The sequence below is a fragment of the Octopus bimaculoides genome, chromosome 28 (assembly GCF_046866305.1).
Source record: "Octopus bimaculoides isolate indiv1 chromosome 28, ASM4686630v1, whole genome shotgun sequence".
In the NCBI taxonomy this organism is placed as follows: domain Eukaryota; kingdom Metazoa; phylum Mollusca; class Cephalopoda; order Octopoda; family Octopodidae; genus Octopus; species Octopus bimaculoides.
The window spans coordinates 19,083,318-19,100,090 of NC_142955.1; the positions used below are offsets into that span (position 1 = coordinate 19,083,318).

The following is a 16,773-nucleotide window of genomic DNA, read 5'->3' on the forward strand; positions in this document are numbered from 1 at the left end:
TGGTGCGGTTATATCCCCGTTACCTAGCGGTTCGGCAAAAGGAACCGATACAATATGTACCAGACTTGAAAATAATGAGTACTGAGGTCGATTTCTTTAGCTAAAGCTTTCCAGGCGATGCTCCAGCATAGCCGCAGTTTAATGACATGCAAGTAGAAGATAAGAAACGTGTGTATGTTATATAGTCAGCGGCATTTCGCCCGCCGCTACGTTCTGAGTTCAAATTCCGTCGAGGTCGGCTTTGCCTTCCGTTCTTTCGGGGCTCAATAGCAATAAATATACCAGTTAAATACTGAGGTCGATGTAATCAACTAGCCCCCACACCCAAAATTGCTGGCATTGTGCCAAAAATTAAAACCAATACATGTATGCACCTAGCTATGCGCGCGCGTGTGTGTGCGTGCGTTTTTCTCCCTCTCTATCGCTTGGCAACCGGTGTTGGTTTATTTACGTCTCCGTCGCAAGAGACCGGTAGAAAAATTTACCAAGTTTCAGAAATAAATCAATTCGATAAATATAACAAAGCAAAAAAACAACAACAAAAAAAAAACTGGGGATCAGTTCGTTCGTTCGACGAAAACTTTTTTCAACGCGGTGCCCCAACATGGCCACAGTCCGGATATAGAAACACAGAAACGAATAAAAAGAATGTGTGGAAATATATGTTTGTCCCCAGATACATATTAGTAGTAATTTTATTATTATTATTATTATTTGGGTTGGTATGTTTCGTTAGTCAGTCGCCAAGGCAGGAAGCAAGGTGCGCGCAAACAGGTGACAAGTAGGAACAAGTCTTGTGAAGAAGAGAGCAACCTGCTTTCTTGAAGATTCAAGTTATTTTATTCTCCGTCTGAGGACACACACACCTCGTTGCTTGGGCCGCAAAGCCGTTGACAGTTTAATATCTGGTGAGTATATAATTGAGATAGATAATTAACAAGTGCGCATATATGTACTCAATGTTCTGTTTAATATTAGATATATATATATATATATATATATATATATATATATATATATATATATATATATATATCTAATATTCACGCACATTTATATAAACTTTATACATCCAGATATATATATATATATATATATATATATATATATATATATATATATATATATATATATATATCTATCTCTGGATGTATAAAGTTTATATAAATGTGCGTGTATAAGTTAACGTGTGTGTGTATGTCAGATATTAGCTATTTCGTTATATTCTTTATATATATTCTATATCGTCCGTTTTCTATTGTATATACCCTATATAAAGGTGTCTAAAGTTTATATGGGTGTATGTTTGTGAGTGTAGTGTATATGTAATAGATTTGCATGTGTGTATATGTATTATATATCAGCTATCTGGTCGTTTTTTTTTGTTGTTGTATACACCCTACCTAGAGATGCGTGTGCGTGCGTATATGAATTAGCTTGTATGTATATGTTTATAACAGGTAAATAATTGAGAAAAAAATATATATATCTAGTTACCTGGACTTATTTTGTATATAATCAATATACCTGTTCCATATTATATACGAGGGGTGGGGCAAAATGAGGTGTTTTACTGCATTTTTGACTTTTAGACAAAATATACATACTTTTAAAATTTTCATTACCTAACAAAAACTATATTGGCTAACCTAAATATCTGGTCTTGTTCTTTGTATAAACATACACCTGTTTTTCTAAATGTATGAAGTGTGTATATATGTACGTACAGGTGTGTGTATTTTAGTGGGTTAACTTGTGTGTATGTATTAATTATAGATATCTGGTCGTCTTCCTTAGTCTTATAATTAATATATGTTATATATATATATATAGTCTTTGTAAATTTATAATTGAGAAAGTATATATCTAGCTATCTTATTCTTTATATGTATGTATATATATATATATATATATATATACTTTATGGATTAAACACACCCTCGTGTGTGTATAATGGTTTAGATGGTTCGTTTATATTAGTAAAGATTTATAAATTATCTAATCTTTTTATAATTAATATACTTGCTGTGTATATATTTACCTTTTCTGCAGATATATAAAGTTTGTGTATAAACATATCTGTTAGATAAGGAGAATTATGTATAAATCTACATGCTTATATGTATATAGATACCAATACACACACACACACATATACATACATATTTAAATACCAATATACATCAATGCAAAACTAAAGCATGTAGTTTTGCACCTGATACAAACATCCCTAGGATTGCGTCAGTCATTTGACTGCGGCCATGCTGGAATATATATATACATATATATATATATATAATACATACACACACACACTTATCTATATAGATAGATATACATATGTGTGTGTGTGTGTGCGACACATACACAACTAAGGACAGGAAACTAATACATGCAAAACTTTATTTGTTCATAACACTCATTTGGACACATCCTGCATCGATCCCTCGTGGGTGGAAACGCGCTGTGGTGTATATATATATATTGTTTATATATATATATATATATATATATATATATATATATATATATATATATACGTGTGTGTGTGTGAAGGACCTATAATCCTTTTAAGGGTTGCTGTAGGACAGGAATTTTATAATATGGATTTGAATATCTTTGAATAAACCGATGTCTGCATGTCGATTTCCTTATATATATATATAAACTCGCAGCCACACCTGCTATATGTGTATATAAAATATATACACGTGCTTTGTTTTTATTTGTTTTTCTCAGATGTGTTTTTTTGTTGTTTTTTTTTATTTGTTTGGCGCACCGCCTTTAGTCAAACAAATCGACCCCAGAACTTATTCTTTATAAGCGTAGTACTTATTCTATCGGGTACTTTTGCCGAACCGCTAGGTTACGGGGACGTAAACACCAGCATCGGTTGTCAAGCGAAGGTGTGTGTGTGTGGGGGGGGAACAAACACACACACACACACACACACACACACACACACGCGCGCGCATATTTACGATGAGCTTCTTTCAGTTTTCCGTCTACCAAATCCACTCACAAGACATTGGTCAGCCCGAGGCTATAGTAGAAGACACTTGCCCAAGGTGCCACGTAGTGGGACTGAACCCGGAACTATGTGGCTGCTAGGTAAGCAAGCTACTTACCACGTGCGTGTGTGCACACATGTATTCATGTATATTTCCTGTTTCTCAAATATTTACACTTAGCTGCTTCTGTGACGCACAAGGACAATATTAATAGTCATAATTAAGTTGAAGTTGTGACTAATCGAATGACGGAATGTTCACCGCTGGGACACCTGTGATCATAGTTCTCCACGTGATAAATGACTAGCTTCTTAGAAATAGCAGCCAAATCTCCTTCAAAATCGCACCTTTGTATGTGTCAATCAGTTTTATTTCATGATTTCTTGCCAATAGAGGAAGAACCGGTTTTTAACCTAGATTTGAGGCTCCTTCATTGGAATTTCAACAACAACAGAATATTTTTGTTTGTTTGTATGTATGTATGTTTTGCTTTATGTATGCATTCTCATGCATATAGCTACATATCTAGACAAGCTCATGTATATTTAAATGATAAACTTCTGGAAAGTTTTACAGCGATGGATTGGATCTGTAGTCCTTGAATTACCTTTCTCCTTTCTGGTTTTGAGAAGCCTAAATTCTCAAGATTGGTATTTAGGCAGTGTGTTACCATATCCCAGAGCCCCAATAATTACAGGTATAAACCTGAACTTGTAATCTATGTATGTATGAGCCAATGAGGGAGACCTCTACATGGCAGCTCGACCTGGTAGAAATAGCAGCCAAATCTCCCTCAAATCACGCCCTGCTGTCTTATCTATGTATGAGCCAATGAGGGAGACCTACATGGCAGCTAGACCTGGTAGAAATAGCAGCCAAATCTCCCTCAACTAACTATACGCGAAGGGGTTAACACAGAGGAGACGACTTTGAATAAAACTAGTTTTATTTTTATCCCCAGGACTGCGTTTCTCTGACTTTATTTCCTCATAACTTGCTGAAAAATGCACATATTTGAATGAAATTTTGTGTAGATACATTTTCAGGATTGTAGATTACGATTTTGTTGATGTTTCAAACAGAGAAATCTGTAAAAAAGTTAAAAGATACTAATTAACGGAAACTTGTCTCTAGGTGGACACTGGGAAGAAAGGAACAACCCAAAGCTCCTCAAAAATATTTTCCTGAATTTTATTAGCACATTCGTAATGTATGTCCTTGAAAAAAATATATCTCTGCAAAGTTTCATTTAGAAATACGTACGTATCTCAAATACTATTTACGGAAATGTGTGCCTCCTCAAACTTAACTGGAAAAATTGATCTTTTTGAAGAAAATTTTCAATTAAAATGTTTCGTATTGGCGTAGATTACGACTGAGTCGGAATTTGATGCGAAGGAAAACGCATGAGGAAACCAGTGAAATTATCCGATGCTTGTAGCTCTAACCTTTTTATTTCCACATCAATTTCCAACACGTTGTATTCTCCATAATCAGAAACGTATTTCTAGAAGGTATTATTTAAAAATATCTCTTTTTCAGATAGTTATGTGGAAACAAGTAAAATATGAAAAGATAATCGTAATCTTCACCGTCAAAAACACATCCCTGCAACCAGGGCTGTGGAGTCAGAAACAATTAAGGGCAGCTGGAGTCGGAGTCGGTAAAACTATATTGACTCTGACTCACAATATCTTTATTCTTTAATATAAACCAGTTATAACCTATAGGCTGACTCAGTACAAGCGAATGCATATGCTTTATGAGATACGTAGACCACAGTCACTTAATTACATAAAGAGGAGTCAGTGTTGGAGGTGCCAATAGTACAGGAGTCGGAGTTGGAGTCGAAGCTTTTTTATTTCGACTCCACTGCCCTGCCTGCAACGTTTCGAACGTTGGGCTTCACAGAGGCAATGGCTAGGGACCAAGACCTTTGGCAATATGCTCTGCTTGACCCATCAAGCCAGGTGATGAAATTGTAGTTGTGACAGATCCTGGTGTCACATGCAAATGGCACCCGTGCTGGTGGCACGTAAAACCCCCCATTACACTCTTGGAGTGGTTGGCATTAGGAAGGGCAACCAGTCATGGAAACCATGCCAAATCAGACTGGAGTCTGGTACAGCCCCTCGGCTTATTAGCCCTGGTCAAACTGTCCAACCCATGCCAGCATGGACAACGGACATTAAATGATGATGATTTCAATAAATAAAAATACACACTTCTCATAAATTTATGACAAAATTAAGTCGATTATGCCATTTATTTCCCTCCAAATATGTGTCAAGCTAATTAAATAAATTGTAGATTACAAGGGTCAATGTAAATCGACTTTCCCCTCCCCACAAAAATTTCAGCCCTTGTGCCTATAATAGAAAGGATTATTATTATTATATTTCTGTAATAATACATGGAACTTTTGACGAGATTAAATTACATTCGTTAGAATGACAATTCTATACTTGTATTGTTAATTAGTAAGTGACTTAAATATTTGTTTAATTACCTCTTCTAATATTTATGATATTTAAATGAATTAAGTCTTCTTTATCTGTGACTAGTTTTCCCTTCGCCTAACGAATGTAATTTAATCTCGTCAAAAGTTCCATGTATTATTACAGAAATATAATAATAATCCTTTCTATTATAGGCACAAGGGCTGAAATTTTTGTGGGGAGGGGAAAGTCGATTTACATTGACCCCTGTAATCTACTGGGACTGATTTCATCAACCCCAGTAGGACGAAAGGCTGAGTTGACCTCAGTGATAAAAATAATAATAATAATAACCCTTTCTACTATAGGCACAAGGCCGGCAATTGTGGGGAAGGGGAGGTAGCTAATCGATTACATCGACCCCAGTGTTTTACTGGTACTTAATTTATTGACCCCGAAAGTATGAAAAGTAAAGTCGACCTCGGTGTAATTTGAACCGAGAACCTAGTGGCAGATGAAAAATACCTCTAAGCATTTTGCCCGGCATGCTAACCATTCTGCCAGATCACCACCTTAGAATAATAATAATAATAAAGGGACAAGGCCTGAAATTTTCAGTGAGGGGTAAGTCAATTACAGTGACGCCAGTATTCCACTGGTACTTTTTATTGGCCCTGAAAGGATGAAAAACAAAGTCGACCTCAGCGGAATTGGAAATAATAACAACAATAAACACACACAATGCCCGGTCTGGGAATCGAAACCGCGATCCTCCGACCGCAAGTCCGCTGCCCTAACCACTGGGCCATTGCACTTCCACTATGAATTTATTAAATGGTATAGAAGATCTATAAATGAGGGAAAGACGAATAAATGTTGAGTCAACAACTTGTGAATCATAAAAGTGAAGGAGGGGGAGGAGCTGATTGTAAGGCAATAAATGTCTGGAGAGGCAAGGAAGGAAGGCCAATGCAGAGTCAGCTGACATATTGTTATAGGGCATGTATGTATATTATGTGTGTATTTTTATTCTTTTACTTGTTTCAGTCATTTGGATGCGGCCATGCTGGAGCACCATCTTAAAGGCTTTTAGGAGAACAAATCAACTCCAGGACTTTTTTTTTTTTAAAGCCTAGTATTTATTCTATCAGTCTTTTTTGCCAAACCGCTAAGTTATGGGGGATGAAAACACACCAACATCGGTTGTCAAGTGATGGCAGGGGACAAACAGACACACAAATATTAAATATATATTTATGTACATGTATCCCACATTTTTCTTTCAGTTTCTGTCTACCAAATTCACTCAGAAGGCTTTGGTCAGCCTGATACTGTAGTAGAAGACACTTGCCGGATTTAAAACACTGGATGATGATGATGATGATGGTTAGCTCCCTCTCTCCATCAAATCGACATTGCTTGAACAGATGCACAGGTGTACCACACCTCAGGTGTTGAAGTGATTGCAGAGCAATGCGAGATGAAGGGTTTCGCTCAAGAACACAATGCACCACCCTGTCTCTGAATTGAAACCACGATCTAGTGATGTGTATGTGAGATAGATGTATATGAAATATGTGTATATATCATCATCATCATCATCATCATCATCATTTAACATCCATGTTCCGTGGGTGGGATGGTTTCACAAGAGCCAGCCAGGCCGAAGCCTGCACCAGACTTCTGTGACTTTAGGCAGGGTTGTTGCCCTTCCTAATTCCAACCACTCAGCAGAGTGGACTCAGTGCTTTTTATGTGGCACAAGCACCAGCGAGGTGGTTGGCATGAGCACAAGATATGTGTATATATGTATTTGAGGGGCTTCTTTCAGTTTCTGGCCTAAGTCTATACTCTATACTGCAAGACACTTACACAAGTTGCTTTACTGTAGAACCCGGAATCATGTGGATGGGATGCAAACTTCCTACCACACAACCACAGAATATTAGGAAAATCTGTTGTGATATATATTTACTAGTTTTTTTTTCCGTCTTTCTTTAGAGGAGGTGAGAAAGAAATTTCTTGGACTATTCTGAAGAAAACTAACGAAGTTGATTATGATTAGATGACACTACCTGTTGATAACATCACAGAACAGGTAAGATACATTCTTTTATCGTTGATTTGTTTCAGTCAGTAGACCGTGGCCATGCTAGGGCATTGTCAAACAGTTTGATGTAAATACTTCTTTTTTAAAGTCTGATACTTATTTTATTGGTGTCTTTTGCTGAACTGCTAAGTTACAGGGATGTAACCTAACCAACACACTTGTGAGGTCACTTGTGAGGTTTCTCATGAGTTTTACTGGTGCCATGGAATCCAGTGCACCCTGTTGGATGGTTGGGCTGCCGATGACTAAACCAGCACCTGCACTCGGTTTGCAGGAAACTCAGCAGGACTCAAAACAAGACCTGTCAACAGGACGGATGAACCTAGGATAGGGTCTACGACTATCCAGCAATAGCAGAGATCCCCAGAAATTCCAGGTTGATGTCTGGCATGATGGAAGGACCACTGAGGATGAGGCACCCTAGCAAAGGTTTTCCCATACAACCACGCCTGCACCTATTGCTTTTCTTTGCTAATTGAAAGTGCCCTTTCCTGTTTCCCTGGCATAAAGAACTGCCGGTGGAGCTAAGCCATTATAGAGCCAGACCTGATTGTGTTGCAGGAGCAGACGGTACACATTCTCTGGAAGATGGCAGTGGCTTTGCCAATTCCATAGCTGATGTTAGTCTCAATTATTGCTGATGACACTAAAGCAGAAGTTGGGGAACTTTTTAACCAATTATTCCCAAATATATTTACTTATGGCACTCGTGTGTCAGTGGAATGTTATATATACACACGCACACACAGAGTAATGCCCCGATATGCGGGTTACTATGGTCCCGGACGCTGCTCATAAAGTGAAAACTCATAAATCAGAGCAATAATTTCCCATAGTAGCAATGAAATTTATGCTGTCATTTTACTCTGTCATTGTGTAGACATGTCAGGACGAGTGCTGCCGCCACGTTGCCACATTCATAAAATGGCTGTTTAATTTTTTATATTTATTATAAAATAAAGCTTGTAAAACCAGGGTTTCGTAAATCAGGTCCTTATAAAGTGAGGTATTTACTGTATATATATATATAATATATATTAAATATTCATGTATTTATCTCTCACTAGATGGAGTAGTTTATCTGTTCATCCTAACTATAACAAAAATTGTAAATAATATATATATATATATATATATATATACGCCTCTTTTCAGTCATTTGATTGCGGTCATGCTGGAGCACTGCCTTTAGTTGAACGAATTGACCCTAGGGCTTATTCTTTGTAAGCGTAGTACTTATTCTATTGGTCTCTTCCCAAACTGCTAAGTTACGGGGATGTAAACACACCAACATTGGTTGTCAAGCGATGATGGGGGGACAAACACAGTTGTACAAATTCACACACACACATGCATATATATATATATATATATATATATATATATATATATATATGATGGGGTTCTTTCAGTTTCTGTCTACGCAATCCACTCACATGATCTTTGTAAACAAAAGGCTCATTCATGGGGTGTAGTTTCTAGTTGACATAAACATGTCCTGGAAGAATATTGCTTCACTTGGAACTGGAAGGCAGGGTGGTGATGGGAAGAGTGGCCTTAGGAAAAAACTGCTCCAACATGCACTCCTCTGACCCATGCAGGCATGGAAAAGTAGATGTTAAAATGATGGGTTTCTTTCAGTTTCCATCTACCAAATTCACTTTCAGTGTTTTGGTCAGCCTGAGGTTATAGAAAACGTTTTACCTGAGCAGTGAAGTCCATAACCAGACAGCCACATTTGTGCCTAATATCTGTCAATTGAATCAAGCTTGGTACTTTATATTATCAGACAAGCAGTACTTTATTTTATTGACCAAATGGTACTTTATTTTATTGACGAAGTGACACTTTATGTTATTGACCAAGTGGTACTTTATTTTATTGACCGAGTGGTACTTCATTTTATCGTCCGAGTGGTACTTCATTTTATCGGCCGAGTGCTACTTCATTTTATCGGCCGAGTGCTACTTCATTTTATCGGCCGAGTGCTACTTCATTTTATCGGCCGAGTGCTACTTCATTTTATCGGCCGAGTGGTACTTTACTTTATCGGTCAAGTTGTGTTTTGTTTTGCTGGAACGAGAGGCGCTTTATATCACTGGATGACTGGTATTTTGCTTCACCAGACGAACGGTACTTTATTTTACTGGATCAAGTCCCATGGGATATGCAAAAGGCTAGGTTGCCCTTGGTCAAATTTGAACACAAAATGCTAAGGGGACCAGAACTAAGAACCCTCAAAGCCTCTTCTGTTCCCCCCCCACCCCTCTGCCTCCCTCCCCCTCTAATGATATTCCTGCAGATTTGCTTCCTGCCCCCCACCACTTTCTTGCCCTGCCACCTTAAGATAAAATTAAAATAATTAAGAAAATCTCTTGTGTATTTGACAAGAACAAGGAGAATGTTGTTTACAAATGCAAGTGGTTAGACTCGCCCCCACCCGCACCCCCACCCCGGTGGTCACGCGTGTGGGGGTGGGGAGATTGTTTCAACTGATCTTCTTCCCTTTTTTTTATTCCCCTCCCTCCCCCACCACCAGTTGCTTCTAATCTTTAAACAAGGACAATGTTTAGTAAGAACCCTGGGACAGACACAGACATAGAGAGAGAGAGAGAGAGAGAGACAAAGGAGAGAGAGAAGGAGAGGAAAAGATAGTTTTGTGTTTGTTTAAGGGGAGGAACAGAGAGAGAGAGAGAGAGTCTTGTTTGTTCAAGGGGGGGTTACACTGACTTAAAAATTCAATACATTATTATTATTATTATGTTCTGCTGCTGCTGCTACTGCAACTGCCTCAGATTTGAGCTAATTTCTTGTCTTTCTCTCTTTCTCTCTCCTTCCAGTGACAGTGGGAGGGTGTCAATAAAATGAAACAGCCAGTCAAGTGCTTGTGTTGATATAATTGACATCCCTGCCCCCCCCCCCCCTCCTTCACTACCATGGTAAAGGTTTGGCCTTGTCCCAATCTCAGACATTTATTATTATTATTATCATCAAGTTGGTGAGCTGGCAGAATTTGTTATCACGATGGGTGAAATGCCTAGTGGTATTTCGTCTGTCCTTACGCTCTGAGTTCAAATTCCACCGAGGCTGACTTAGCTTTTCATCCTTTTGGGGGGTCGATGAAATAAGTACCAGTTGAGCACCGGGGTCAATGTCATTGACTAACCCCTTTCAGGCCTTGTGCCTTATAATAGAAAGGATTATTATAGGATTGGTGGATGTTCCAATCTGGCAATCTATGGAAGATTAGTGGCGCAAAAAAGTTGCCAACGTTTTCTGGGAGACCTTTTGTGTCGATGGAAAGCAAATCGACCATTTCGTTCTGGAGGACTTGATGGCTGGGAACTATCATTCCTGGTCTGGCAGCGGGATCAAGAAATGCTTCTGGTTTGAGATGAACTCTAAAGGTACAGATATGCTGTCAGTTGAGCTTATCCAAGATGCGGGCAGAATAATAGAATGGTTCTGCACACATCTGTTCAGTGTCTGAGCATTGTTGACTTGTTAAATGTCGAACAGCTACTGTCACGTTTGGGATGGTTCTGTCTATCAATGAAGCTTACAGTGATGTTTGCCCCACTGCCCTCTTTTAGCTGAACAGGTAATGGCAGTTTGTCTTAATCTGGTGCCTTTTGTGAAAGAGGTATGAGGAAAGAGAGGTTTCTCTTAAGTGGGACCCTCCTCAATGTCTCCATATTTCAATCAGAAAGGAAAGTCAAGAATGAAGAAGAAGGTGTTACTCTCAAAGTGAATTTATTGAAAGTTTTATTGCTGCGTTTTGTTTACTGTTTGTGTGACGCTACTTTTATATGTTTCCTCTTTGGAAATAGGATAATAAATATATTTTACTTTTGAAGTAGGAATTTATATTGATAAACACGTCACTTAGAACTTAGTTATAAGTGTTGTCATTATACATAAATTCTGACAAAAGCTACATAAATGCCATAGCAAGAAATATATACTCTGAAACACTAACGGACATTGTATGCATGTATGTTGAAGATAAATAAATTCCTGTTCTTTTAACTGCGATAAAAAAATACAGATTCATAATTGCAGAAATAAATTTCATTAACAAGTTGCTCAAAGGGGATCTCCCATTTCTACAATACACAAAATATTTCAACAATTTTTTTTTTATATAAATTAATTCCTAATGGCTATGGGGGTCCCACCTGACTAAGACAGGAATCGAAGGGGATCTGTTGGTAAAAAAATAAGAAAGACAAAAATGATTGAGAATCACTGGCCTAGAAGATAGGTCTTGAAACATTCATCTCTCCATTTCATCCAAACCCTGCCCGGCCCCACTCTCTGCTCTTCTTCGCCCTCCCGCACCTCCCCTCCACACCACCTTTCTCCTGTAATTGAAGCATATAACCTAATTGTGCAACATTGTGACACAGCTAAACCTGTGTGTGTGTGTAGCTGCTATGTAATTAGGCACACTGCCTCCTCTTCCTCCTCCTCAGGTATGTGGTACTTGTCTTCCTATTTCTCATGGCTCCAATTGTCTGCATGTGTATATATATGTTCGTGTGTGTGTATCTATTATCTTTTGACTCATTTCGGTCATCACATACTGGCCATGCTGGAGCATCGCCTTGAAGAGTTTTAGCTGAACGAATTGATTGCGGGATTTATTTATTTATTCATTCATTCATTTTTTTCTTTTTAAAGCCTGGCACTTTTTTTTATCGTATTCTTTTGCCGAACTGCTAAGTTACGGGGATGTAAACACACCAGCACCGGTTGCCAAACAGTGGTGGAGGACAAACATAGACACAGACGCACACACACACACACAAATATATGCATATATTTATACGATGGGCTCCTTTCAGTTTCCGTCTACCAAATCCACTTGCATGGCTTTGGTCGGACCAAGGCTATAGTAGGACTCAACCTGGGTTCTCATTCCTAAGGTATTTTTCGATATTATTATTATTATTATTATTATTATTATTATTATTATTCAGTTCTGTATTTAAGAGATGAAGAATTATATACATTATTTACATTTGACGGATATTTGTCCTCATCTCATTAAATGACGGTGATGACGTTGCAGTAGAACTCTTGATTGATGGTCTGGCCCGGGTGGGGGGGGGATACTGCAGCTGTCAAAAAAACACTATGAGCTTGCTTGTGGTTGAGCTGTGAGTTTCTTGCCAAAAACAGTATCCTATCATTTCCCCCCCCCCCCATTCACCACATTTAGCATCTGTAGACTTCCATCTCTTCTCCAACATTAAAATGCAGCTCAAAGGTTACTGTTTCAACACCATTGTTGGAGAAAGAGCAAATCGCAGAAGGTCCTTGACTCGTAGAAAACGACGGGATTCCAAAAGTGGAGGAATGCTGGGACTGCTTGTATTGTTGTGCAAGGTGACTATTTCGAAGGGGTAGTCTGGGAACTTCTTGATATCTGCTTGTAAGTACTGGGGGTCGATTCATTTGACTAAAAATTCTTCAAGGTAGTGCTCTAGCATGGCTGAGGTCTAATTAAGGAATGAAACGAGTAAAAGACGAAAGGTATCTGTGTACATTTGTTTGTTGATGTTGTGGCTGTTGGTCCTTTGCTCTCAGAGGTCTATGGGACAAAAGTGAAAATCACTTGAAAAACAGGGGTGGGGAATGGTGACAGGGAGGACATCCAGAGACTGACTCTTTCCCCCACCTCTCTCCTCCAAAATCCTGCTTTGAGATAAATTGTCCTGTCCCCGAACCCAGGCTAACACAGAAAATAGAAAAACAATTAAACAAGACAGAGAAATGTTCCTCTATGTAGCAAGTGGTGGTGGTGGTGGTGGGGGTCTCTCTTTTCTCTCTTGCCCCCCTCACTTTTCTACTACTACCACTACTACTACTATCATTATCAATGCTACTACCACCACCACTATTATTACTACCTGTGTGATGCAGAAACACACACACACACACACACACACATGCTCACCCTCGATACCTGAGGCTTAGGCTGTCCCACATTTAAATCACAGAAGTTAAGCATTTGTGTGTTGTGTTTCTATTGTGTGCGTGTTCCTCCCCCACCCACCCTGCCTTCCGGTTGAATAATTGGGTTGTTTTGAAAAGGTTTGTTCAGCTAGCTTGTCACACTTGACACAGTGATGGAGAGACAGACAAGGGAAAAGCATATATATGTATATATATATATATATATATATATATACATGCATTTCATTGATATATACACACACACTCACACATTTATGCCAGTACATATATTCACACGCATGATATCACCCTTCAGCACAAACGAGTGTGTATATATATATATATATATATATATATATATATATATATATATATATATATATATATATATATATATATATATATATATATGTGTGTGTGTGTGTGTGTGTACTTACAAACTGATGTCCAGTCTGTCTATTATATACACACACACACACATATATATATATATATGGCTGAATACATACACAAACACTATTCCTTTACTTGTTTCAGTCATTTGACTGTGGCCATGCTGGAGCACCGCCTTTAATCGAGCAAATTGACCCCAGGACTTATTCTTTGTAAGCCTAGTACTTATTCCATCCGTCTCTTTTGCCGAACCGCTAAGTTACGGAGGACGTAAACACACCAGCATCGATTGCCAGGTGATGTTGCGGGGGACAAACACGGACACACAAGTATTGTCAAATCAAATCCACAACCGAAAGAATTAAGTTTCATGCCATTATGATACTTGATCAGGCATATTTATAAAATACACTGCAACTTAAAGCAATCTTTCAGGCATATATATATATGTATATATATATATATATATATATATATATATATATAGCTATCGTATCAGGACAATTACCCCCCCCCCCCCCCCCCCCCCCCCATCCTAAGGACAATTCTCCCTTAGTGACAACTACCCTCCAGGACAGATCCCCCCCCCCCCTGGTTAATTACCTCCTCTCTAATATATTAAAAAGTTTTAAATCATCTGTTGTCCTCGGGTAAGTGTCCTTGACTCTCTCTCTCTCTCTATCTCTCTCTCTCTCTCTCTCTCTCTCTCTCTCTCTCTCTCTCTCTCTCTCTCTCTCTCTCTCTCTCTCTCTCTATATATATATATATATATATATGCGTATACAAACACATATGATTATAGATATACACACATACATGCGCACACACACACACACTCATGTATTTGTCATCCTGCTAGCATATTGTTAAATGTGTATATATGTGTTATTTCTTTACTGCCCACAAAGGGCTACACACAGAGGGGACAAACAAGGACAGACAAACGGATTAAGTCGATTATACCGACCCCAGTGCGTAACTGGTACTTATTTAATCGACCCCGAAAGGATGAAAAGCAAAGTCGACCTCGGCGGGATTTGAACTCAGAACCTAACGGCAGATGAAATACCGCTAAGCATTTCGCCCGGTGTGCTAACGATTCTGCCAGTTCGCCGCCTTATTATATACACATATGTGTATATATGTGCGTGTGTGTGTGTGTGTGATACACACACAAATGTAGAGTAGGATCTCACCTTCTGACTCGATATCACATTGTGTGTGTGTGTGTATATACACCACACGCACACACACACACACACACACACACTCTGTCCTCTTTTTCAAATATGTGCAGATTACTAAACAAGGCTGTACACTTCCTGTTTTTAATAAAGTCTCTCTCTCTCTTTCTCTCTCTCTCTCTCTCTCTCTCTCTCTTTCTTTCTCTCTCTCTCTCTCTCTTTCTCTCTCTCTCTCTCTCTCTCTCACCTTCTCAGTCACTCATTGATATAACAAATATTATTCTTATCTTTGTCAGGAAGTTCTTTAATCTCTCTACTTATATATGTGTGTGTGTGTGTGTGCCTGTATATATGTGTGTGTTTCTGTACGTGTTTGTATGTCCTTGTATATGTATGAGTGTATGTATGCATGTTTACATGTAGCTGCATCTTCATCATCTTCCTCGTCGTTTAGTGAACCCACATGGCTCAGTGGGTTGAGTACAAGTTGAGTATTTGGCTCAAGATCTTAGTCACGAGTTCAATCCCCTAGCAGCACGCTTATGTCCTTGAGCAAGGCGCTTCATTTCACATTGCTCCAGTCCACACACCTGGCAAAAATGTATCTCTTTTGCATTCATGTTTTAACAGTTTAGATTTTAATTATAAAAAAATATGAAACCATTATTCTATGCTAATTTAGTTAATTTTGTCAAGCTCCCTTTTTAGTTTGTAATTGCTCTTATTTATTTATTTTTTTTTTTTTTTTACCAAAATCTGGAGGCCCTGAGACTTCTGTGACTGTAAAAAACGAGATGTTAGTGGCTGTGATATTTGAACAGTCCAAAAGAAGTCCACACAATCTGCTTCTCTAGAACTATCCATATTTAGAACATCACTGCAACGCCTAATGCATAAGCTGAAGTTAAAACCTTTCCGTCCGTCACTGGAATATGGTGTCTGAGAGTTCTGAAGACGTCTGAAGAATGTTGCAACGTTGAAGGAGAACATTTTGAGCATCTGAGAGATTAACCGTTGTTTAAGATGTGCATAAACGATATGATTGTAACATAGAAATTTAAATGTAATAAAATGATTTAAAAGAAACTGACCCTTTATTATCGTAATTGACCCTTTATTTTTTTGTTTTTTCTCTTTTTACAGAGGTCTGTCCAGAATGCTAGTAAAAGCCCTAAAGGACCCATATCGTCGTTGTCATCATTTAACATCCATTTTCCATGCTGGCATGGGTTGGACGGTTTGACCAGGGCTGTCAAGCTGCCCCAGGATCCAGTTACCTGGTTGGATGTGCTCCCTTCCAAGCACCTTCCAGAGTGGTGGTGTTAAAATGGTGATGTATTAAATCTGCAAATATTCTTTAATCATTGATCATTTGGCTTAATCAGAAATTCTTAGCGATGAAATGTGAATTGTCAAATGTCCTCAGTCCACTTAGCTGTAAATATGTACCACGATGTAGAAAGAATTGGTGTCCATGGCCAAGACACTCATTTGCCCCAGCATGGTCAACAACTTGTGTCCAGAGCCAGGACACTCGACTACTTCAGCAAGGCCACAGTCCACCTAGCTATAATTAGGTACCATGGCTGTCACGTCCTTTGTCCTTCTTATTTAAATGGGGAGAACAATTGTATCAATGCCAGTACTTGTTATTTTTATTTCATCTGCCCCTGGTT

The 16,773-nt window shown here is 38.5% G+C and overlaps 1 long non-coding RNA gene across 2 annotated transcripts; it reads left to right on the top strand.

Annotated features, from left to right (window-relative positions):
• The first annotated feature begins 778 nt into the window (after positions 1-778).
• LOC128251137 (uncharacterized) lies at positions 779-16,427 on the top strand. 2 transcript variants are annotated; one of them, XR_008266989.2, is made up of 3 exons: positions 779-908; positions 7,451-7,547; positions 16,241-16,427. It is a non-coding gene; the product is annotated as an uncharacterized LOC128251137 (long non-coding RNA). The 2 variants fall into 2 exon arrangements; XR_008266988.2 differs by lacking the exon at positions 16,241-16,427 and adding an exon at positions 15,860-15,993.
• The last annotated feature ends 346 nt before the right edge of the window (positions 16,428-16,773 follow it).